Raw genomic sequence first — 26193 nt, forward strand, 5'->3', positions numbered from 1 at the left:
CTAAAATTCCGCAAAAGAATTCGACTCCCAACATATAAAAATAAAAGAGCAACTTCATTTAAATTCTGAACATGGTGACCTTGCATATTATCTGTTGTTTAAGATAATAAAAGGAAGCCAATCGGTGTTAACTCGAGGCTATAAGGTCAGGTATGTAAAAGAAATTCGCCTAGGGCCACATTTTGCAGATACATTTTTGGTTTATTGTGCCACATTAAAAATATGTCTGTGTTCTTTTTAGATCAGAGACATTTAAACAATATTAGCATTATTTATCTCTTTCAGAGACACATTAAATTGTCACTTCTAAAGACTGGTTTGTTTGTAATGATTGTAAACATTGGTCAAGCAATCTTGACATTTAGGCGATTAGACCAGGACATTATTTAGGAAAAATAAACCGATTTTTAGATACAGCACCTAGAGACTTGCAACATTTTGCATTGTGTTAGGGATAATGTCAGTAAATAAAATTACAGTGCATAAAATGCGTCCAAAAGTACATAAACATAAATATCAAAATTAGTATATTAGCGCAAAAACAGACGAACCACTCTGCAGCGCTACTTACTACATATGAATGTAATTAGACCCGAAAAATAAACTTAAAACCATAATAATTGTGCCAGTTCCCATAATTTATGTCATTGCTTCGCAAATTCCATTTGAAGAAATTTGCGATACATTTTTGGAAATTTTTATGGTTTTAAGTTATTTTTCTGGTGTTCCAAGTAGCACAATAAAAACATTTTAGTTTTATGTAAGGTTTATAAAGGTTTTATTGTGGTAAATAAGAAGATAATGGTTTTAAAGTTACTTTGTAGATATACTGCCAGAAATTTAAAACTGTTAAGCATATGTCACTAGTTTTAAAGTATCTAATAAGAGTACCAAATAAGACTAATTAATCTTAATAGATAATTTGTCTTATTGTAGTTTTAAAATGGTTTATTATCAGTTCACTTTAAAACTAATCAGTTTTATGAAGAACTTCCGGACTGTTTGGTTTTATTAGATCCTCCTATGTGACCTTTTAGTTTTATTGCAGTTTTAAAGATTCTCCTAATATGACTAATAAAACCTATTATTAAAACTACTGGATCTCAAGACTATTATGTCAGTAAAACATATGCCTTAAAACTATTTTTTTAGTTTTCTTTAAATTTGCTTTCTTAAAAGCAATTAGTAGGCTATATTAAAACCAAACGCTCTTAACTGAATCAATTTGGTTACCGTAAAGATTAAACTATGCTTTTTGTTAGAAACAATAAAACTAAACTCATCCCGTCTTCTTTCATGTCCAAAATGTTCGGCAATTTGTTTTAGAGCGAAACAGTGGTGTAGTGTGTTGTAAAAAGTGGAAGTACAGTTAGTATGGAAGAAATAAGTAGCAAGTACTTAAAATATAAACGAACTGGTCATTTTTAAAGAAAAATACAACACACACAGCACTACGACATCTCGATTTTATGTTAGATTCACATTAAAATCGAGTGGTATTATTGACAGTAGCATTAAAACTAAACGGTTTTAATTGCAAGGCAACCTTGCTTTTATGTAGGATATATGCTCTTGAAAAGGTATAAAATAAAACCATTTGATCTTAACAATTCTCTGTCGATAGATCAAATAGTTTTATTTGGATTTCGGTCATATTGCTTTCTGGATATGCTGAAAGCCATGATAGATTACAATATAAGGCATACATAAAAATTATAAATAAGCGCCTTAAAGACATTAATTCGATTTATTTTAATATTAAAACATTAAAATTGTAGATAAAATTATTTTTCTGTTAAATTAATATTTTTCGGATTTAAATTTTTTTATTATTTTTATTTTTTAATTGCCAAAAGTGAGAAATTTTAGGGCGCATGAGATTAGACCTGTTTTTGTTAACATTATCAATAAAGTGGGTGCGCAAGTGTTTTTCTACCTTGACAGTCCGAAATAACCAAGTACTTTTTATTATTTTATGGATACAAATACGTATCTACCTGTCATAACACATGGAAAAATTTGTTGGCCTATATGGAGTATATGGGTTTAAAGAATAATTTAATATGGTAAATTGTCTTTTAAAGTCTCCATTTAAGAAACCTTTTTAAGTTTGCTATAAAACTGTCTGCACTTAAAGTGTCTTTTAACATGGTTTAAAAGCACCTTCACAGCAGCTTTAAAACCAGTTGCTTAAAAAAAAGTTTTAAGAAGATTTTTATTTTTGTTTTTTTGTTTTACAGTTTTAAAGCATCCTTAAAAGACTTAAGGTGATACAGTAGCGATCAACAGGTAGCCAAAACGCGTTCCAAGATTGCGGCTGTAATTTTGAATATTTTTTCGAGATATTTGGCACACGTATTCGTAATATAATAAAGAATGGCGGTACAGAGCCCAATTTGAAAAAATATATTAATATGTGAAAATTACTCTGTAATTAAATACAATATTAAAAAAACGAGCCTGTACCGCCATTAAGAAGAACAAAAAAATACACTTTCTTCAAATAAACTGTTTTATCCGATGCCTAGATTTTGTGTCATTTTGGAACTACTAATGAAATAAAAAAAATTTAGTAGTTCCAAAATGACACAAAATCTAGGCATCGGATAAAAAGATTTATTTAACTACAGCCGCAATCTTGGAACGCGTTTTCGCTACCTGTTGATCGCTACTGTTTCCTCTTAATAAACCCGTTCGGTGCTACTTGGGGTGACTATAATGATATGTATTATGCAAAAAATTATATTGCCTCGCAGATTTAAAATGCGTTTATCTCGAAAACGGTTGAGTTTAGCGAGATGAATGTAATATACCTTTTTTAAGTAAAAATATTAAGAGAATAAAAGTTTAGGCCTATAAGACCTTATACAAATTTTTCATATTTTTAAAAACTATATTTAAAAATGATTTAATATATAGGGTGTTCCATTTAAAAAAACAAAACTTTGGTTCGTACCGTCGTTCTGACTCACCCTGTATAATAGAAAATAATTATATTCATTAGTTTTGTTAAAAACATTTTTTTGTATATCCCATAGTTTAGCCGTAATCAAAGAAAACCAGAGGTTTGGCGTTTGGCGCACCCTGTATATAAATTTTTACTAGTAATTTTAGAATAATTTTATTTTTCTCTCTCCATAACTTTAAAACGCAATGCTATTAATGTGTACTCTACACGTTGGCTTAATGTCAATATATCTTAGAAGAAATTCTAAAGAAGGTATGTCGTAGCGGTATTCTGATAGGGAACTAATTACTACTGTGTACAGCGTAAAAAGCGACGAAACCGTTTTTTGAAGAAATTGTTAGTTAACGCCACGACCTGATCGCCTCGTCACGACTCTTTAATCGTTTTGCTTCTACACCGGTACCACTAATATAGTACCTCTAATATCATTCCTCTATTAAAGCACCGTCGCTGTTATTTAGTTCTAACGTGCCGCGATGGTATCTAGGTGAAAGCAAAAAATGAACTAAAAGTGGATGTGTCATTCTAAAGCACTAGAAAAATAAGCTTAACAGAATGGAACTATTAGAAAATACATAAAAACAAACCAGATTGGAAACTGTTTTCAAAATACAATTTTGAAATTTTAACTCTTATTTTAAAAAACAATATGGCGCCAGTTTCTCCGTACTTTTGCTTTGATGTCGTCTAGCCATCGATTTTGTGGTCTTCCTCTACTACGACTGTACTCGCGTGATCTCCAATTTACGATGTTTCTCGTCCACCTTTCGTTGTTTTGTAGTGCCACGTGTCCTACCCAGTTCCATTTCATTTTCGCAATTCTTCCAATTACATCTTACTCCTTCGTGCTGCTTCCTACTTCGCACTCTCCCATCTCTCTCAGAGATACTCCTAACATAGCTCGTTCGAAAGCCCTCTGTGTTGTTCTTAATCTATTGGCTGATAACTCTGTAAGTGTCACGGTCTCCATTCCATAGGTCATAACTGTTACAATACAACTGTTGAATACCCTTTTCTTTAGATGTATTGGTATCTTTTTGTTTTTCAGAACAACACTGAGTCTTCCTACTGTTGTCCAAGTCATTCGCATTCTTCCTGTTATCTCTGCCGTTTGATTGTGTTTGCTTAGTTCGATCGTGTGACCTAGGTATATATGTTACCGGCCAAACCCGATTTCAGGCCAAACTAGTTTGTCCTAAGCACGTTAGGATAAACTAGTATGGCCTAGGCCTAGTGTAGCCTATCGCGCATAGGCCTAACTAGTTTATCCGGATATAAATATACCCCATTCCACGAATATACGACCCTCTTGGATTATCGCGACAACGAATATTTTACTGTGCAAAATATGAAGAACGAAAGTAAATTGCAAATTATATTGTTGTTTATTGGAGTAATCATTAGAGCCAAATACTTTCGTACTTCTTATGTTGCACACTAAAATATTCGTTGTCGCGATAATCCAAAACAGTCGTATATTCGTGGAATACACCATACACACATTTCAGGTCAAACTAGTTTGGCCTAGGCCAAACTAGTTTATCCTGATATAAAGACGCACACTTCAGGCCAAACTACTTTATCCTGAAGTGTATGTTTTTATATCAGGATAAACTAGTTTAGCCTATTGGTCTGGATCCCGCGAATGAAAAAAAAAGTTGATTAATAGCAAGCTGAAAATTTGTTAATAGCTTAAGGGTGTCTAGTCGGATAAACTTTGATATATGGGAACACTGTAACAGGGGCAGTTTTAATTGTGGAACAGGATAAAAATTTGGAACGGACAGAACACGAAAATGGCACATTTATTTTGTCCGACATAACAGACATAAACTCTCCGAACAGAGATTAAACTCTCATGCAAAAATCAGACTGCTATTTAGCACCTGTCATAATTCCTGTCATTTGACATATTCTACATGTTCCACTCATTAAAACGCCAATTTGGTGATAAATAGCAGTCTAATTTTTGCATGAGAGTTTAATCTCTGTTCAGAGAGTGTAAGTCTGTTCTGTCGGACAAAATACATGTGCCGTTTTCGTGGTCTGACCGTTCCAAATTTTTAACCTGTTCCACAGTTAAAACTTCCCCTGTTCCAGTGTTCCCATATATCAATGTTTGTCCGACTAGACACCCTTAAGCTAATAACAAATTTTCAGCTTGATATTAATCAACTTTTTTTTTCATACGCGGGATCCAGACCTACTAGTCTAACCAATTTAATCTAGTCGAAAGTACATAAAATTGATTACAGATTGGTTGCTGATTTAAATGTAAGTTTAGAAGACACTATTATGAGTTGTAAGACTTGTAAGTATTTAGGGTAAATGATAAACCGAAATGGCAGTTGTATGAAAGATATATAAATGAAAATATTACGGGTAAAACAAGCCACGAAAGCACTCCGTGGAGTGATATGGGAAGAACACTCTAACTAAACAAAATAAAAAAGGATTTTTCAGGGCATAGTGCTGAATATTACCCTACAATAGCAGAAGAATGGCCAGTGACAACAATAATACGAAATAAAATACGAACAGTTGAATTGGAGTTTATGAGAAGGTGTCTACACATTACCAGGTAGGATAGAATAAGAGCAGAAGAAATATGAAACAGGATAGAAGTAGAATACTCAATTACAAAAAAGTTGTGGTAGTAAAAGTAGAGGCATGAAATGGTACGGGCATGTACAAAGAATGCCGGAGCACAGGTGGCCGAACAGATTACTGGACTGGGACCCGCGGGGAGGAAGACGGAGAGGAAGAGCAGCTGTGAGATGGAAAACTCACGTAGAAAATGCTATGATAGATAGAGACCTCAGAGATGGCGACTGGGAGAATAGAGTGCTATGGAAGACGAAAACGGCAAACTCATAATGGGAAAAAGCCAAGAAGAAGATAGTAATTCAGCGAACTAGTGCGGCTTAATATAAATAATAAATTGAATAATTATTTTTATTAAAATTATAATTATTCGTAACAAACAAACAATAATATTGAGATATATTCGCGGTCGGACGGACAGACAGCCTAAATCAAATTTCTTACCTTTAGTACCATCCTTGGATTATAAGCTTTCATTTGACACCTCATTTGTCATTCTACCTGGTATAATGACGGAGGAGTTGAGTTTACGGACAGACAGACTGACGGACGGACAGACGGATGTGGATAATTCAACGTTTTCATATTTTTTCAAAATTGGTGAAAACAATATGAATTCGTACTCGATTTTATTCGTAAGTGTATCTTTTCTTTTAATTTTTGGAAAAACCCCTTTTATTTATTATTTTTTATATTATTTAATTATACAAGAATATATTGATTTATAGCATGTAACAATATCTTCATTCGATTTATCATATTATGATACAATATATCGATGTATAATTTTTTTTGCCATCCCTGTTGGGACGTGATTTGGGAATTCCCCGCACGTAAAAGTCCTTACATGTTCGCTAAATTACTTTCGACTCGGCTAAATTGGTTTAGACTATAGGCCGTACTAGTTTATCCTGAAGTGTGAGTCTTTATTATATCAGGATAAACTAGTTTGACCTAGGCCGAACTAGTTTGGCCTGAAGTGTGTGTATTTATATCAGGATAAACTAGTTTGGCCTAGGCCTGAAATCGGGTTTGGCCGGTAACATATATACTCTTCGGCACTTTCTATTTCACTTCTATATAATTGTGATATTTTAATTTGTGATCACTTTTGTTTTATTTGAATTCATTTTTACACCGATTTTTTCAGATTCTTGTTTAAGCTCCTCTAGCCTGTAGATTAGTTCCTGTGTATTGTTGCTTATGAGTACTTTGTCATCGGCAAATCTTAGATGGCTTAAGCATAAATTTTAATTCCGCCTTGTTCCCAATATAGCTTCTTGAACACATTTTCTATTAATGCAAGAGTAAATAATTTTGGAGAGATAACGTCTCCCTGCCCTCTCCGTTATTTTGCTTATTGTTATTAATCGAGTGCATTATTGTAATCCACAAATGCCAAATGAAGAGGTTCATTGTATTCGTTACACTTTTCGATAAGTGTCCTTATTGTCTGTAGGTGTTCTGTGGTACGGGATCCCTTAATAACACAATCTGGAAGAACAAACACCTAACACAAGACATAAAAGCAAGAATATATAAAGCAGCAATTAGACCTTTATTGACATACACGGCGGAGACAAGACCTGACACATCTAAAACGAGACGACTACTAGAAACAACAGACATGAAAATACTCCCACGAATATCAGGGAAAAGTCTGTTGGATAGGGAGAGAAGCGAAAACATAAGAAGATCATGCAATGTAGAAGATATAAATGGATGGATGACAAAACGGAAACAGGAGTGGAACGAACACATTAGTAGAATGGCTGATGATAGGATAGTACGAATAGTACGAGATAAGTCACCAAATGGACGAAGAAGTATTGGCAGACCAAGAAAAAGATGGTGCGACTTAAACAATTTAGGAGGCTAATATTGAAGAAGAAACAGGCTTTAAAGCCTACATACAAGAAGGAAGAAGAAGAAGAAGTGTTCTGTGGTATTATACCCTTTACTAAATCCCGCTTGTTCAACAGGCCGGTAACTATCGAATTTATTAGATAGTCTGTTGGATTTTCTTAAGCAGTTTGTACGGATATGGTATTTTATTGGTCTATTATAATTTTCGAGTTTGTGTTTGTCTACAGTTTATCAGACACTACCTCTACAAGTCTACCGTATTAGAGTACCTCCCCAATTAGTACCTAAAGAAGAGTGAAAAGATCGCTACAAGAACTTGATAACAGTAAATAGAGATACATTTCGTAACTTCATTCAAGAACTCAATAAAAGAAATGAAAAATAAAAAGTCACCTGGCCTGGAGGTATACAGGGTGTTTGGTAAATAATGGACCATAGCTTAACCGTACATTCCTGAGGTTAAAATAGGTCGATTTAAGCTAACTTACCTTAGTACGAAAGTGTATAATAAGCGAAATACAGGGTGTCAAAGTTAAACTTTTATTTTATTTGTTGTTGAATATTTCCTGACAGGCATGAGACAACAACACGAAAGTTGGTAAGTAGTGCTGGTACTGTACATCCTACTAAATTATGTTAAACAAACGTTTCTGGCTACTACCAGAGGCGTACGACGGGGGAACGTGAATGGTTGACCCTTCCAAAATTCTACGCCACTGCGGAATTTCTATTTTAGTGCAATTTTTTTATTCTCCAATACTTTCTATGTAAATAACATACTCTTTATTCGTAACGATAAAGCCATTAGTTTTCGAGATATTTGAAGCTAAAAACGAAGGAGCATAATACATTAATCAAAATAAGTGTGCCTTTTCATTTTTAACTTCAAATATCTCGAAAACTAATGACTTTATCGTTACGAATGAAGAGTATATTATTTGCATAGAAAGTATTAGACAATCTAAAAATTATGCCAAATAGCAGTTTCATCAGGGGCGTAGAATTTGGGAAGGGTCAACCATTCACTTTGCCCTGTCGTACGCCTCTGGTATTACCCACAAACGATTATTTAACATAATTTTGTAGGGTGTACAGTACCTACACTTTCTGTTACGTACCATAAGGATATGTCAAATAGTTTTATAGTACCGGGCACACATAGTTCTTAAAGTTTTAAATAGAGAATAAATTATTAAAAAAAAAGAATACTTTAAAATAATTTGACATATCCGTGTGATACTTGGCAGAAAGTGTAGGCACTGTACACCCTACTAAATTATGTTAAATAATCGTTTCTGGCTACTACCAGAGGCGTACGACAGGGGAAAGTGAATGGTTGACCCTTCCCAAATTCTACGCCACTGATGAAACTGCTATTTTAGCATAATTTTTACATTCTCCAATACTTTCTATGCAAATAATATACTCTTCATTCATAACGATAAAGTCATCAGTTTTCGAGATATTTGAAGTTAAAAATGAAAAAGCACACTTATTTTGATTAATTTATTATGCTCATTCGTTTTTAACTTCAAATATCTCGAAAACTAATGGCTTAATCGTTACGAATGAAGAGTATGTATTTTACATAGAAAGTATTGGAGAATCAAAAAATTGCACTAAAATAACAATTCTGCCAGTGGCGTAGAATTTGGGAAGGGTCAACCATTCACGTTCCCCCGTCGTACGCCTATAGTAGTAGCCAGAAACGTTTGTTTAACATAATTTAGTAGATTGTGATTGTACAATACCAGCACCACTTACCAAATTTCGTGTTGTTGTCCCATGGCTGTCAGGAAATTTTCAAAAATAAATAAAATAAAAGTTTAACTTTGACACCCTGTATTTCGGTTATTATCAACTTTTGTACTAAAGTAATCTCAGTAAATACTCAGGAATCTAATATTAAGCTAGGGCCCATTCTTTACCAAACACCCTGTATATGTGGAACTTTGAAATATGCATCTAATATAGTAGGTATGTACTAGAAAACTATGTAGAACGAAGGATAGAGCTTTTAGAGGTTGATGTGATTGTGTTTTCTAACCTCTGGATAGGTTACTTATTCAAAGAATCTTACGTTCCCACACCAGTAATTTATTTATTTTTTTTATTAGCCTATTATGGTTTAAGGCGAGTTGACATTACTAGTGAATAACGAACGTGGCTCACGCTTACGTATTTTGCCCGTGCTATTGTTAGATATTTAATTATCTATTTTCAGACTCGAGCAGTACATTTGCATAAATGCAATGCATAGATACAAATGTACTGCCCGAGTTTGAAAATAGATAATAAAATATCTAACAATAGCACGGACAAAATACGTAAGCGTGAGCCACGTTCGTTATTCACTAGTAATGTCAACCCGCCTTTATGTATAATGTATCTGGATTTTTGCACGTCGTGAGGGATACTTTAATCTCATTAGATGTTGCATTGCAAATAAAGATCTGTTTCCCACCAGTACTCGCGTTTGAACTTCCCGTTCTGCTTTGTTGTCATTATAGGGCTTTTCATCGATTGTCATTTGTTTTGAGCTTCTGTCATGTGTCACATAACATTAATATATCTACGCCATACGTCTTTGGTTTGTATCATTGTAATATACCAATAACGTATGACGTAGATATATTAATATTATGTGACACATGACAGAAGCTCGAAACAAATGACTGTGAACGAAAAGCCCTATTGATTGTTGGTGATTGTTGCTCTTAGATATTTACACTTTAAGGTACGTATCCATACAAGGGCGAAACCCGCTCCGTGTAGCAGCTCCACATAGTGGATACGTCGGTGAACCCCGCTCGGCGCTCAACCTCTTCGATCCAACCGGTTTGCGGTTTATATGTAGGGGAGCTCATACCGTATCCATTCGAGCTGGTTCACGGAGCGGGGTTCACCCTTATAAGGATACGTACATTAACATGTCCAAGCTCGCGAAACTGTTTTTCCATTTTACTAGTTGTCCCGTGCAATATTGGCGGCAAAGTACCCCGCACAAACCTTATGGAAATTAGGTCATAGTGGATTTCGTTCATACTTTGGGAAAATACTCTTTGAAGCATCAAAAAAAATTCTCATGGGCACAACTCAATCGTATGAAGGATTTTCAAGATATAGAGGCATAAACTCGAAAAATTATAAGATTTACTGGGTATTCCAATTCCCTGAGTTACTGGTTATCTGGCATGTATCTAACATGTAGAAGTTTGGATCAAGGAAAAGTACTAGTAGCCTAAGATTTTTTCCTGGCTATCCAATGGCGACCTTTACTTTGACCTTGATCTTCAACGGACGTCATCTTCTAGTGTATCGAGGGTTTTCGGCATTAAATTGATATACACAGATTACTCATTTGTTTTTGGGATCGCTAAACACGAATATGCCATCAGAATTGACCTCCGGAGGGCGTGGTGGCCAGGGTCACTGCAAGGGACGTCATCTTCTAGAGTTTCGTTGGTTTTCGGCATTTAATTAATGCAAATGAATTATTGGAGGGCTTTTTGAGTTCGCTAAACACGAATATGCCACAAGAACCGACTCCCGGAGCACCTGGTTTACAAGGTCAATGAAAGGGGCTCCTGGAGTTTCGAGGGTCTTTGGTACTACAATAATGCAAACGGATTAGTTAAAGTATTTGGGGTTGCTGAACACGAATACGTGATCAGCATAGACACAGGAGCACCTGGTGCCTAAGACAGGTTATCTTCTGAAGTTTCGGAGAAATCAAATGAAGGAATCAAATGGATTACTCATAGGTTTTTAACTCCAGAAGATAACCTGTTTTAGGCACTAGGTGCTCATGTGTCTGTGCTGATCACGCAGTCGTGTTCAGCAACCGCAAGAAAATATAACTAATCCGTTTGCATTAATGTAGTACCAAAGACCCTCGAAACTCCAGGAGCGCCTTTCATTGACCTTGGAAACCAGGTGCTCCGGGAGTCAGTTCTGGTGGCATATTCGTGTTTAGCGACCTCAAAAAACCCTCCATCAAAACCCTCCATAATTCATTTGCATCAATTAAATGCCGAAAACCATCGAAACTCTAGAAAATGACATCCCTTGCACTAGCCCTGTACAGCACGTCCTCCGGAGGTCAATTTTGATGGCATATTCGTGTTTAGCGATCCCAAAAACCCATGAGTAATCTGTTTGTATCAATTTAATGCCTAAAACCCTCAAAACTCTAGAAGACGACGTCCGTTGAAGGTCAAGGTCAAAGTGAAGGTCGTCATTGGATAGCCAGGAAAAAAATCCTAGACTACTAGTACTTTTCCTTGATCCAAACTTCTACATGTTGCCAGATAACCAGTAACTCAGGGAATTGGAATACCCAGTTAGTCCAGAAAGCCACTGCGCATCCGCTAGGAAAAATATTCTAATTCGGATTTTTTGCACAATCTTACTCAAAAAGGACCCCTTTTAACAAATTTGCCTGTTGCCAGGACCAAAAATTGGTCAAAAATTTTTTAAACGTTTTTTTTTTGTTTTTTTTCCTAAAATTATTTTTTTTGCATGGAACAAAATTTTTTTAGGTTTTTTTGCATCATTCCAAACAGAAAAGGTCTTTAGTGACTTTTCTCTAAAGTTGATAGTTTTTAACATATAAGCGATCAAATATTGAAAAATTGCGAAATCGGCCATTTTTAACCCTCAAAAATTATGTGAAAAACTAAAAATTTGAATGTTACCAAGGTAAGTAGATATTCTTTAAACATCGATTGATGAAATCCCGAAGAGTCTTTTGCAATACAATATCAAAAACCCCTTTGTTTTTTAATTGCCAATCAAGCGTGCGCGACACTATTTTCCACCGTTGCATGTGTATACAGTATGGTGCAATGAAAGGAATAAATTCGTTATTTCGTAAACTGGTGACTTTAAGGAAAAATCCCAAAACAGGTCGGTTTTTATTTTTAAGTTATGATATTGTTGCATATATAGTATACTAGTGACGTCATCCATCTGGGCGTAATGACGTAATCGATGATTTTTTTAAATGAGAATACGGGGTGTGTACTGGCTCATTTGAAAGGTTCTTTAATTCTCTATTCAGTAATATAAACATGTACATAATTATTTATACAGGGTGTCCAAAAATTTTTTATTAAATTAAATCATTTGGCAAATTGACAAAAAAATTAAATTATTGGACACCCTGTATAAGTAATTATGTAAATGTTTATATTACTGAATATAGTATTGAATAACCTTTCAAATGAGCTAGCACACGACTTCTATTCTCATTTAAAAAAATCATCGATTACGTCATCACGCCCAGATGGATGACGTCACTGGTATACCATATATGTCACAATATCATAACTTAAAAATAAAAATCGACCTATTTCGGGATTTTTCCTTAAAGTCGCCGGTTTACGAAATAACGAATGTATTCCTTTCATTTGCACCATACTGCATACACATGCAACGGTGGAAAATAGTGTCGCGCACGCTTGATTGGCAATTAAAAAACAAAGGGGTTTTTGATATTGTACTGCAAAAAACTCTTCGGGATTTCATCAATCGATGTTTAAGGAATATCTATCTACCTTGGCAACATTCAAATTTTCAGTTTTTCACATAGTTTTTGAGGGTTAAAAATGGCCGATTTCGCAATGTTTCAATTTTTAATCGCTTATATGTCAAAAACTATCAACTTTGGAGAAAAGTCACTAAAGACCTTTTCTGTTTGGAATGATCCAAAAAACCTGAAAAAATTTTGTTCCATGCAAAAAAAATAATTTTAGGAAAAAAACAAAAAAAAACGTTTAAAAAATTTTTGACCAACTTTTGGTCCTGGCAACATGCAAATTTGTTAAAAGGGGTCCTTTTTGAGTAAGATTGTGCAAAAAATCCGAATTAGAATATTTTTCCTAGCGGATGCGCAGTGGCTTTCTGGACTAAGTAAATCTTATAATTTTCCGAGTTTATGCCTCTATATCTTGAAAATCCTTCATACGATTGAGTTGTGCCCATGAGAACTTTTTATCAGGATGCTTCAAAGAGTATTTTCCCAAAGTATGAACAAAATCCACTGGGACCTAATTTCCATAAGGTTTGTGCGGGGTACTTTGTGAATTTTTGTTAAATGAACTATTTTTCTGATATGCATAGGGATCCGATTAATGACTTTATTGCAGCGAATTTCTTTAATAAAATTAATAATTTTCTTTTTATAATGTTAAAATACACATCCTCTAAAAAGAATTATAATTTGAACATCCTGCTTCCCATGGTAACGACACGTGAAGCGTACAATAGGGACATGTGTGAAATGTAGGTTGCTGGTGACGCTACACATATTTCAATTCAACTTCTCATATTTTGTTTTATGTTTTTTAGTTATGCGCCCATCCAAGTCGATGACCTATTTAAATGAGAATCCAAAGAACTCGTTTTAACTTAACGCCGTATAGCGTGCACATCTGAAAAGAGAAGCCTTTGGTGTGATACAAAATGTAATAAAAGCTCTGCCAACAGTTTCAACGTCATTTTGGGTAAAATTAAAATAGTTATTCAATCTAAACGCAAAAATATTAATTTTTCAGTTAATAACTGAGAACTTTATGCTAATAGTCCAGGGCGCATCTGTTTTGAGGTGGACGTTGAGAGGTGACTCATATTTTTTTGCAGAAATTTCTTGGAATTAACTCCTATAATAATAATTGAGTTATCCTCCCACTCAAAAATGTCCGTAACATTGTTTAAATAATCAAAATGTCAAAAAATGAAGGAACAATTCGATTATTTTCTTCGTTTTTTGATTATAACTTTCAAAGTATTCACTTTCGAGAAAAGTTGTACTGATATAAAAGTTGCGTAATTAAATTTCCTACAATATAGGATTAGTTACAAATTTTAAAAATTGTCTCCCTTGTTGCAAAATAGCAAGAATTGCTAAAAAAACCATAAAAAACAAGTATTTGCATTTTACGTTTTTCAACCATTTATGCTACACTTAGGACCTTCATATTTTACCCAGAAAAACTATATAATATAGTAAAACAATACTGTAAATTTCATTAATATCGGTGCAATCGATTTTGCAATCCAGCATTCCCAAAAAAAAATTAATTTTTTCACAATGTTGCAGGGCTGAAAATAAAGCAGACAGCAAGTTGAATTTTTTTTACGTATAGAAGAATACCGTACCTATCATTTGCAATTTTTAAAATTAAAATCCATTAACTACCACGGCGAGAGGAATTTTTTTAAATAAACATTAATTTTTGGTGCTACGCGCAGGACAGCGGTGTTCGATTTCCACCAAAATTTCTTCCAATCTTTATCTAATATATTATTTTCTTACACCATATTTTGTTGTATTTTAATATTTTAATTCCACAAAAATCAAACTAATTTGATTATTGTTTGTGAAATATTGTTTAAACAGTTGCATATGTTTAAAAATAATAAACTTTTATTCTCTAACTTAAAATATATGAACAAAGAAAGTTTTTGCCAAAAAAGTGTTATTTCAAAGGACAGAGCATGTGTTTTTATTTTGCAATAAACAAATTTATTTATTTATATCGAAATGTACTTAAAATTAAAATTTGTCAATCATTATCAAAGGTCATTGGAATGCCCAATCAGAGCAAACTATCCGCTGTCCTGCGCGTAGCACCAAAAAAAATGTGTAGGTATTTAAAAAAATTCCTGACGTAGTGGTTAACCGATTTTAATTCTGCAAATTGCAAATGAAAGGTACGGTATTCTTCTATATGTAAAAAAAATTAAACTTGCTGTCTGCTTTATATTCAGTCCTGCAAGATTTTGAAAAAATTATTTTTTTTGCGAAAGCTGGATTGCAAAATTTATTTTGCAAAATCTATTCAACCGATGTTAATGAAATTCACAGTATTGTTTTCTTATATCATAAAGTTTTTCTTGGTAAAATATGAAGGTCCTAAGTGTAGCAGAAATGGTTGAAAACGTAAAATGCGAATACTTATTTTTTAATCGCTTTTTTCGCAATTATTGCTATTTTGCAACAAGGATGACAATTTTTAAAATTTTTAACGAATTCTATATTGTAGGAAATTTAATTGCGCAACTTTTATATCAGTACAACTTTTCTCAGAAATGAATACTTTCAAAGTTATAATCAAAAAACGAAGAAAAAAATCGAATTTTTCCTTCATTTTTTGACATTTTGATTATTTAAACAATGTTCCGGACCTCTTTGAGTGGGAAGATACCTCAAATATTATTATGAGTTATTTTCAAGCAATTTCTGCAAAAAAATATGAGTCACCTCTCAACGTCCAAATGTACTAATATTTTTACAGATGCGCCCTGGTCTATAGTCTATAATACTTAATTACGTATTTGTTATGGGAAATAAGCCACAATTTTACTAAAAAATGAATTTATTAACGTTTCGAAGCCCTTTCGAACATCAGTCTTATATTAAAAACAGAGAATTTGATAGATCTCAGATATGTCAACACGCATGGGATAATGAACATAGAGTTCAGTGGAGAGATTCAAGTATAGTCCTGAAAGAATCAGATAGTAAAAAGAGAAAAATCAAAGAAGCGGCTCTAATTATGCTAAATGAAACCAATTGTGTCGCAAATTCCTCGGTAGAATGCAGTAGGATGTGGTTACCCATACTGAAAGAGGAAGTCAATAGAAAGAAAATACCACGATTAGTAAATCAATAACATATCGAGTTAGTACAAATTTTATATTTTAATATTACTTATTGTATATCTATGTAATATTAATATTATTTATAATTTAAACATATTAAAGTCAGAATTTGGTATTAGTTTTTTGAAGGTAGATTAAATGTAAGACCAAATACTTACGATGTCGGGATAGTATCACGAGGTCTTTTCCTGGTTTTCCCTCGTGATTTACTATGGAATCTCTAACGCGAGAATTTTACTGTCATCGTTGCATTTGGTTGTCTTTTTAAAGACAGATCACATGCTATGATTTTTTTGCGACGGATATTCTTGAGTTGGGATTGATTTCATGTAATCGAATGAACTATCTTTAAGTAAAGTCGTCCCAGGAACGCAACTCATAAGTATTGGCGATATCATTTTAAAGTCTTCTACTTTAAAATGTATAATATACGTCTGAATTGCCAATATAAATGAGTCAGATTAAATAAATTATTAGAAGAATTTTTTTACTTAGCAACAACATGTTTGTTTTATTTTAATAGTATTTTGTATTTTGACAACGAAACCCGATTTGGGCTTCGAAACGTTAATAAATTCATTTTTTAGTAAAATTGTGGCTTATTTCCCATAAAAAATTCGTAATTATAAAAATGCCACAAGGAAATAGCTTCAGAACAACATATAATACTTAATACTTATTGCGGGTAAAAGCGATAAAAATAATTCAGTAGTCTTTTTATAATTCTATGAAAATTCTTCTTTAGAGAAGGCATATTTATTTAAAATCCTAAAAAAGGCTACAAATATCACAGAACGTTCCGCTCTCTAAAAAGAGCATCATCAGTTTTCTTACAGGCTTGACATGCTGAGCCACCAAAAACTCTCACCGTTCTCAATGTGAAACGACATAATTTTTACTTAGCAACCCACGTGCTTCGTGGAAGTCATATAATGCCTTAGGGCAGATCCTTAGGGATTTTATCCATCCTTTGGATTTGATATTTAATATTTCAATGTGAGACATTTAGTCGATATTTAAAAGGTTTCAACCGATGTATTTTTGGTGGCTCAGCATGTCAAGCCTGTAAGAACACTGATGATGCTCTTTTTAGAGAGCGAAAACGTTATGTGATATATAGCCTTTTTTAGGGTTTTAAATAAATATACCTTCTATAAAGAAAATCATATACAATAAAAATAAAAATGTATACCATTTTTATTCAGTTGCATTGCGAAGGCAAAACAATCTTACTTTTCAATTAGAATACGGAGTGCAGTCCAGTCCCTTGAACCGCGATTTTCGGCTCTTATTGGAGCCTTCATCGGAAGGAACGTAGGCACTGTTCTCCATATTTTAACTGATTCGTATCGAGAGGTTTTCCCACCCATTGCAACTGAAGTGATGATAGTAGGTGGCTAGCGCCATCTGGCATTGAAAGACGAAGTAGTTTTCAATCCTAATAGTAAATTATTAATATTGAAAATATTAAAAATATTACTAAAAGATTTTTAAATTGAAAACTTATTGGTACACTTTCCTGGTGACACCTCCAAGACTTCTACAATTTGCAAGTCAAATGGATGCTGCAGTGAAGACGAGAGGGAAGGAATTCTACACTATGCAATTCACATCCCCCGTCTGCAGCTGGTAAAGTTCCAACGGAAAAGTGCACCTAGTTACTCTACGGAGTAATACGACTATAAAATAAAAATAAAAATGTATACCATTTTTATTCAGTTGCAATGCGAAGGCAAAACAATCTTACTTTTCAATTAGAATACGGAGTGCAGTCCAGTCCCTTGAACCGCGATTTTCGGCTCTTATTGGAGCCTTCATCGGAAGGAACGTAGGCACTGTTCTCCATATTTTAACTGATTCGTATCGAGAGGTTTTCCCACCCATTGCAACTGAAGTGATGATAGTAGGTGGCTAGCGCCATCTGGCATTGAAAGACGAAGTAGATTTCAATCCTAATAGTAAATTATTAATATTGAAAATATTAAAAATATTACTAAAAGATTTTTAAATTGAAAACTTATTGGTACACTTTCCTGGTGACACCTCCAAGACTTCTACAATTTGCAAGTCAAATGGATGCTGCAGTGAAGACGAGAGGGAAGGAATTCTACACTATGCAATTCACATCCCCCCGTCTGCAGCTGGTAAAGTTCCAACGGAAAAATGCACCTAGTTACTCTACGGAGTAATACGACTATAAAATAAAAATAAAAATGTATACCATTTTTATTCAGTTGCAATGCGAAGGCAAAACAATCTTACTTTTCAATTAGAATACGGAGTGCAGTCCAGTCCCTTGAACCGCGATATTCGGCTCTTATTGGAGCCTTCATCGGCCTTCATCGGAAAACCTCTCGATACGAATCAGTTAAAATATGGAGAACAGTGCCTACGTTCCTTCCGATGAAGGCTCCAATAAGAGCCGAAAATCGCGGTTCAAGGGACTGGACTGCACTCCGTATTCTAATTGAAAAGTAAGATTGTTTTGCCTTCGCATTGCAACTGAATAAAAATGGTATACATTTTTATTTTATAGTCGCATTACTCCATAGAGTAACTAGGTGCATTTTTCCGTTGGAACTTTACCAGCTGCAGACGGGGGATGTGAATTGCATAGTGTAGAATTTCTTCCCTCTCGTCTTCACTGCAGCATCCATTTGACTTGCAAATTGTAGAAGTCTTGGAGGTGTCACCAGGAAAGTGTACCAATAAGTTTTCAATTTAAAAATCTTTTAGTAATATTTTTAATATTTTCAATATTAATAATTTACTATTAGGATTGAAAACTACTTCGTCGAAAATCATATACCTTTTCATCAAATTTAGTTGTAATTAATGGTATACAGCCAGCTACAGTAAATTCTTTATTGTGGATTTTTATAATTCATTAATTCTCCAGAATACCTACTCCAGTCGTCAGAGATGAAAATGCCACCGAACCTCTAAAAATCATAAAAACGAGTTGAATTTTGCTGAGAATGTCACGTTTGGTACGTACCCAAAAAAAATACAAAAAAGTTTGCCACTCATACACCCTGAGTTTCCCCCTAAAATCCCCTTCGTAGGGGGGTTGACACGGAAAACATCGGTTTAGCAAGAATCTGTACGCCGTAGGAAAAAATGGTTTTTAGCACTGAAGTTATATGTACTTCTTTAGGCGCGATTGGGAGTGAATTTTTATTATGCCACGCGCATGCGCACACAGACAGTATGTAGTTGCTAAATATTTCAAGTTATATATGTATCAGTGCAAAAAAGGTCCGTGTTAGTGTTTTTAGTAAATATATTTATTATAATTTTTGTGTCTTTTTGGATTTGTCTTCCTTGGGAGTAAGATAACTATTATTAAAACATTTTTATATGTATTTATACTTCACTTCGCCTATTTGTTACCGTGATTTGTCACTATGTCCGAGAAATCATGTAAATACTGCCGTCGTGGCCAGTCGTGGGTCATTGGTAGAGCATTCGACTACAGATCGAGACGCCTCAGGTTCAAATTCGGACGATTCCTATTTTTTTTTTAATTTTTGGTATAGTTTTAATAAAATTTTTTGGAAAGTGGTTCTCATCAAAGTTTTCATTTACTGTTTAAAGTATATTTATTTCGTTGAAATCATATAATACAAGATAACCTCTTACATGCGTACAAAGTAGAATGAACCGTTCACTCAGAAACAACGCTTGAAGCGACCGGCGATCTCTCACATGAAGCGCACTTACTCAACAATATGGTGATACTAAGTAAACTGAGTCACTATCTGAGCGGACGAGTCTATTAGATTGTCGAGGGAGGATAGTTAGGAGACTAGAAGGAACTACAGCGCGTATAATTTCCCAGAAAAAAAGTTGTGCGCAGTTTTCTGAAACCGTGAGAGAAAATCTCATATAGCGACCACTGGCGGGTTAAAGTATATTTATTTCGTTGAAATCATATAATAGAAGATAACCTCTTACATGCGTACAAAGTAGAATGAACCGTTCACTCAGAAACAACGCTTGAAGCGACCGGCGATGTCTCACATGAAGCGCGCTGACTCAGCAATCTGGTGATACTAAGTAAACTGAGTCACTATCTGAGCGGACGAGTCTATTAGATTGTCGAGGGAGGATATTTAGGAGACTAGAAGGAACTACAGCGCGCATAATTTCCCAGAAAAAAAGTTGTGCGCAGTTTTCTGAAACCGTGAGAGAAAATCTCATATAGCGACCACTGGCGGGTTAAAGTATATTTATTTCGTTGAATTCATATAATAGAAGATAACCTCTTACATGCGTACAAAGTAGAATGGACCGTTCACTCAGAAACAACGCTTGAAGCGACCGGCGATCTCTCACATGAAGCGCACTTACTCAACAATATGGTGATACTAAGTAAACTGAGTCACTATCTGAGCGGACGAGTCTATTAGATTGTCGAGGGAGGTAAGTTAGGAGACTAGAAGGAATTACAGCGCGTATAATTTGCCAGAAAAAAAGTTGTGCGCAGTTCTCTGAAACCGTGAGAGAAAATCTCATATAGCGACCACTGGCGGGTTAAAGTATATTTATTTCGTTGAAATCATATAACAGAAGATAACCTCTTACATGCGTACAAAGTAGAATGAACCGTTCACTCAGAAAGAACGCTTGAAGCGACCGGCGATTTTAAAATAAAACTTACGCGCGCGAAAAAGTTAAATAAAATCTGTATCAACTCGACGGCAAAAATTCGATATCTTTTGATCGTACGACAAAAATCAAAATGTGTTTGGTGAAGGGTGCAGGTTTGCCCCATTGAAGAGAATTCAGGTCTCGAAATCCTACCAGAAGAAGTAACGGTAGCCATCAGACCAATGAAGGATGGAAAGGTACCGGGAATTAATGAAATTTCTGCAGAACTGCTGAAGCTATTAGATGCAGAATAAATAAAAATAGTTGCTTAAATATTTAATGACATATACAAGGCAGGAAAAATACCAGCAGAGTGGCTCAAATCTGAGTTTGTACCATTGCCCAAAAAACCAGGAGCAAAAGTTTGTGAAGACTACAGGACCATAAGCCTAATGAGCCATCTGCTGAAGCGGTTTTTAAAAGTCATCTAGAAAAGAATTTACCGGAAATGCGAGGAACAAATTGCGCCCAATCAGTGTGGATTTGTGAACGCTGTTGGTACTAGGGAGGCTTTATTTAGCGTGTAGGTGTTGTTTCAGAAATATAGAGATGTCAGCTGTGATGTTTTTGCATGCCTAATTGACTACAAGAAGGCTTTCGATAGAGTCAGGCATTGACAAATGATGGAAGTGCTGAAGAGGACAGGGATTGACGGAAGAGACCTAAAAATAACAGGTAGAATAATAGGTAGAATTCCGCACCAAGCGACCGAGACAGGAGACCGCGACAGGCGACAGTTGGTCGCTGGTCTCGGTCGCGGGCTGCAGAACTACCCTGATATAATTGCATTGAGAGCAGTCGTGGGGAGACCTCGTCTATCTGTCGCCTGTCACGGTCGCCTGTCGCGGTCTCCTGTCTCGGTCGCTTGGTGCGGAATTCTACCTTAACCTGTATTGAAATCAATCAGCGGTGCTCCAAATAGATGGAGAATATACAGATCAGGTCAAAATCTTAAGGGGAGTGAGACAGGGGTGCATAATTTCACCGCTGATATTCAATCTGTACTTAGAGCACATTTTTGAAAAGGCTCTAAAAGAAATTGATGAAGGCATCTCAATAAATGGAGTCAAGCACAGTAACCTGCGGTATGCAGATGATACAACAGTGTCTTCCACCACAGAAGGGCTGCAAAACTTAATGAACAAAATAACTGAAACAAGTAGAACATATGGACCGGATATAAACACCAGTAAAACCAAGCTAATGCTCATCAGTAAGGAAAACATAACTGGAGCAAATCTGTATGTGAACCAAATGAGAATTGAACGTGTATCACAATACAACTACTTGGGAACTATAATCAATGAGTCGTGGGACAATACCCAAGAGATTAGATGTCACTTCGGAAAGGCAAAAAGTGCATTCTTGACTATGAGCTCTATGTTCAAGAACCATGACCTCACCCTAGAAACAAAAAAAGGACTTCTCAAATCTTAAAGTTGCCAACGATCGTTCAACATGTGAACAACTCAATAGAGGGCGAGATGGTACCATGGCCTAATTCATGTGATATCTAATACATCCATGTTTATTTTAATAATTATATCAATGTTTCCATGACTGATTAAGTTTAAAGGGTTTTTACCCAGATAGTTTCATTTTGGTGGTTAGCATGTCAGCATCTGGTCAGCACTGATGATGATCTGTAATCAGATCGAAAACTAGTTCTGCTTTTGTGATGTAGCCCTTTGTAGGGAATTTTAGTAAATATACCTTTTATAAAGGATTTTACTTATTATTTTTACTTCTTAAATGTTACGTGTACTCAGTGCTTTTATACGGAGTAGAAACGTGGACATTAAAGGCGGAAAATCTTCAGGCTTTTGAGCTATGGTTTTACAGAAGGATCCTTAAGATACCATGGACAGACAAAGTCACCAATGAAGAAGTGCTACGGAGGATGAACACAGCCGCAGATTTAGTCAACATCGTGAAGAACCGTAACCTACATATAATGAGAATCAAGGCAAATACGAACTACTCCAATGCATTTTGCAAGGTAAAATTGAAGGAAAAAGGGCCCCAGGACGAAGAAGAATACCCTGGCTTGCTAACCTGAGAGCATGTTATAGAAAGACCTCAACACAACTATTCCCTATAATAGCAACCAACAAAATCATCATAACCAGAATGATCGCTAACGTACGGAACGGACAGGCACCTAAGAAGAAGTTAGCCTTTTTACTTTTCTGTTCACCGGGCCAGGGTCTGAACTCACATCAACTAGAGCACCTCTCTTATAACGAATATAAATATATAAATTCATAATCTTATTTCGTTAACGACAATTAATAGCTGTCAATAGTGTCAATGGTGGTGCGTTTTAGGGGCTGGTAATCTGAAATTATTCGTAAATTCAACAATTAAGTAATGTTTCATTTTAAAACGTGAAGCAAAAACTTTACGAGAGTTGTGAAGATGATTGTACAGTATGCGGCAAAATAAACAGTACTGAAATGAAAATTGATATGTTTATGATTATTTATATATTTATACTAAATTCACAATCAATATGCAGTAGAAATAAACAAACTAAGACACTACAATGTTACGAGGAGCACTCCCGAATGATGATGTATACATAGTGTGACCAACTCCTATTTAGTCAAATTCGGGACACGGCTGAAAAAAATACCTGAAATCCGGGACATTTCAATGAAAATTGGGCCATTTTTTTAATACAAAACTTTCATAATAGCATCATTTTATTTATTAAACATTTTTATGTTGACAATGATATTTTTAATGGGGTTAAGCCACAATAATTGGTTGTAATGATAATGACGATAATTAAAATACAGAAACGAAAAAAAAAGTTCACAGTTTGAGTTTTTGTAGAACTATAATACCAAATACCACGATATGCAGCGTTTTGGATGTGGTATTACTATTCTTGTTCTTCTTCAGCCTTCAGAAATCCAACTTTGGACATAGACCTCCACCAATTCAATCCAGTGTTGTTTATTTTGCGCCACGTGTTTCCAGTTGTGTCATCCAAAGTTCTTTATGTCATCAGCCCATCTCATTTGTGGCCTTCCTTTGCTTCTTCTTCCTAACCACGGTCTCCATTGTTGTATTTCATGATTCCATATTTTATCCTTCAGTCGGCATTGTGTCCTGCGAAGCTCTATTTTAATTTAGCAGCATGTTCTCCTGCGTATTTTACTTTGGTTTTGCTTCTAATCCATGTATTTGTTTTTTTGTCTATGAGCCTCACCCGAACATTGATCTTAATATTACACTCTCGAAATTGTCAACTTTTTTTCGTCCTACCAATTCAGTTTGATATGAATTCTTAGAAGAATATTCAAAATTTTAAAATCGAATTTTACCAAAACATTGAAAATTTGGATGGCCCGGAAGTCTGGTCCGGGACGCCGGGACACGACTTCGTAATTCGGGCCATGTCCCGGATTTTTCGGGCTAGTTGGTCACACTATGTATACATTGTATAAATATCAAATCATGATTTTTTACAAAGTTCATATATTGTAAATCATGATTCGAGGGTGCTCCTAGTGACATTGAAGTTTGTTAATGTCTTGTTTGGTTTGTTAATTTCTACTGCATCTTGGTTTGTTTATTACTACTGCATATTGGTTGTGAATTTAGTATAGTTAGTGTGACCAACTCCAATTCAGTTGAATCCGGGACAAGGCTGAAAAACAATACCTGAAATCCGGGACTTTTCAATGAAAATAGGGCCATTTTTTTTTCAGAAGAAGATAATTAAAATACAGAAACGAAAAAAGTCTACCATTTTAGTTTTTGTGGAACTATAATCATCATCATCATCATCATTAATGGCGTTAAAACTTTTCATGAGTCTTTGCCTCGTTTACTATTACCTTCCATGTTTGTCAATCCTGTGCCACTAATTTTCATTGTCTCATTCCCATTTTCTCTAGATCTTCTTTGACTGCATATTTCCACATTTTTTAGGCCGTCCTAGAGACCTTCTTCCATCTGGCCTTCCCCAGAACAGATTGTTTATAAGGCGATTGTCGTTACTGCGTATCACATGCCCTGCCCATCTGAGTCTATTGGCCTTTATATATCTGACTAGATTTACCTTTCCGAATAGAGACTCTAACTCATTATTGTATCTGCGCCTCCATTCGTTTGTCACGCTGTCTCTTCAAGGGCCATATATCATTCGAAGTATTTTACGTTCCCACACCAGCAATGTTTGTATCTCGTGAAAGAAGTTTTGACTTCATTATATGTTGCATTGAAAATAAAGATCTGTTTCCTGTCATTATTTTTGTTTCAACTTCTCGCTCTATTTTGTTGTTATTTGTGATTGTTGTTCCTAGATATTTAAATTCTTTAACCACTTCGAAGTTATGATCGTTCATAGTAATGTTTTGCCTTGATCGCCGTCGTTCTTGTTTTGAGACGACCATGTAGAACTATAATACCACGAAATAAAATGCATGCGTTTTTGATGTGGTACTAGTATTACACTCTAGAAATTGTCGACTTTTTTTCGTCCCACCAATTCAATTTGATGTGAATAACGTATTCAAAATTTCAAAATAGCATTTTACCAAAACGTTGAAAATTTGGATGGCCCGGAAGCCTTGTCCGGGACGCCGGGACACGACTTCGTAATTCGGGCCATGTCCCGGATTTTTCGGGCTAGTTGGTCACACTAAGTATAGTATACATGATATAGCCTTGCAAACATTATTCACGACGACGTTCCCTATAAAAGAAATGTTAAAGATCTCTGACACGAAAAAATCTTTAATTCTAGTCCCAATTCCGGAATGTCAGACTGTGCATCTGTCTGCCTCTTTCAGCATTCGCCATATGTACGCATCAGGTGGCCTTAGGTCTGATGAGTAGCGATCTCCCAAAATGATCACGCAGTATTCGAAGAGACTCCCTGGACGTGTGACAGGTTCCTCATCCTGCTGAAACCATTGTTGATTTTAAGCTTGGACCATTTTCGCGACCTTTTCCGTATGACAGAAAATATGATAAACATTTTTTCTGCAAAACTGAGAACCATCCTGAATCACCTAACATTAACACGATATTCACGTATTGTCGAAGCGAAGATCGGTGGAATATGCGCATTTTATCAATGAAATTCGATATTTTTAAGATATTCCAAAAGCCGCTACAGATAAAATGTTTTAACGACCTATTAATCATTCATAATTACTCAACGGATATTAGTACAGTTAAAATAATTAAGACGATAACTGGACAACATTGATTTAATGAGTAAAATTTAGTTTTTTTTTACTTTAATGACAAAAAAAGCAAGCCCATTAGCAGAACCCAATTAAAAATTATTTTGCACATCATATTTGAAACATTATTTGGTTGAAAAATCTCATTTTTGTTGGCAAAAAAAATATATTAATTTGTTTGGACTAAATTACAGTTGTGCTTATCTTAAAAAGGATATGTTACTATCAACA

General features: G+C 34.9%; 1 protein-coding gene and 1 long non-coding RNA gene across 2 annotated transcripts in view; one reads left to right on the plus strand and one right to left on the minus strand.

The window, feature by feature from the left end:
• LOC126884513 (uncharacterized protein DDB_G0284459) overlaps positions 1-26193 on the minus strand; it is a 244961-nt gene that overhangs the window by 182603 nt on the left and 36165 nt on the right. The window lies entirely within an intron of this gene.
• LOC126884518 (uncharacterized) overlaps positions 1-26193 on the plus strand; it is a 58536-nt gene that overhangs the window by 15453 nt on the left and 16890 nt on the right. Inside the window, exon 2 of the long non-coding RNA XR_007698078.1 lies at positions 13790-13944. This is a non-coding gene — a long non-coding RNA (uncharacterized LOC126884518). The remainder of the gene's footprint in view (positions 1-13789; positions 13945-26193) is intronic.

This window comes from Diabrotica virgifera, chromosome 5 (genome assembly GCF_917563875.1).
Source record: "Diabrotica virgifera virgifera chromosome 5, PGI_DIABVI_V3a".
NCBI lineage: Eukaryota > Metazoa > Arthropoda > Insecta > Coleoptera > Chrysomelidae > Diabrotica > Diabrotica virgifera.